General features: G+C 38.9%; 1 non-coding gene across 1 annotated transcript; it reads right to left on the minus strand.

Annotated features, from left to right (window-relative positions):
- Positions 1-371: 371 nt before the first annotated feature.
- TRNAV-CAC (transfer RNA valine (anticodon CAC)) lies at positions 372-444 on the minus strand. The gene has a single exon. It is a non-coding gene; the product is annotated as a tRNA-Val (tRNA).
- Between the last annotated feature and the right edge of the window lie 281 nt (positions 445-725).

Here is a 725-nt window from a genome sequence, read left to right on the forward strand (position 1 = left end):
TTTATAAGTAACTAAACATTTCCATTACATCGCCAATAGCTCTAACTCAAAAAAATGCGAGACCAATTGCATTGCCAATGCTTGTTTATCTTGGTTGTATTGGGTCCAGCTCTCCCTTGCCTGCCCTCGGAAACAATATACATTTCAATTCGTTTAGCCCCTACATTGAATACAATTCAGAACATGATTTTTAGTCAGTGTTGTCTTTTGAACAGCAAATTCATTGAGAGTGTATGATTTTCTTTGTTCTGCAGTCATCAATAACAGTTTACTACCGAAGTAAAAAAAAGTCACCTGCCAGTCCCTTTGATAATCACTTTCTTTTCTAGATATATTCTTGAACTCATCTCTGGTATGTATTTTGTAAAATATATTTCCGCCCGGTTTCGAACCGGGGACCTTTCGCGTGTGAGGCGAACGTGATAACCACTACACTACGGAAACTCACATGGACAGAGCTACGGGCCTTTTGTTGATATTGCAGAGCAGCGCGCCTGGTATTTCCTGAAAAGTTTTGCTTATAACTCTTAACTTCAGAAGTTATTTATAAATCTGTTATCGCTACGTGTATTTGCTGTCTTTCTTTGCAATCTGACTTTTTGCTCCTGTCCTGCTACAGCAAAAAACAAATATTTTATTCTGACTATTTATGATCAAGCTAACATTTCGCTAGGATTAGTAAATACACTGCTCACTTTCGGGGACACCTCGGCTCCGAGTCAGCC

Source organism: Lissotriton vulgaris, chromosome 1_1 (assembly GCF_964263255.1).
Source record: "Lissotriton vulgaris chromosome 1_1, aLisVul1.2, whole genome shotgun sequence".
In the NCBI taxonomy this organism is placed as follows: domain Eukaryota; kingdom Metazoa; phylum Chordata; class Amphibia; order Caudata; family Salamandridae; genus Lissotriton; species Lissotriton vulgaris.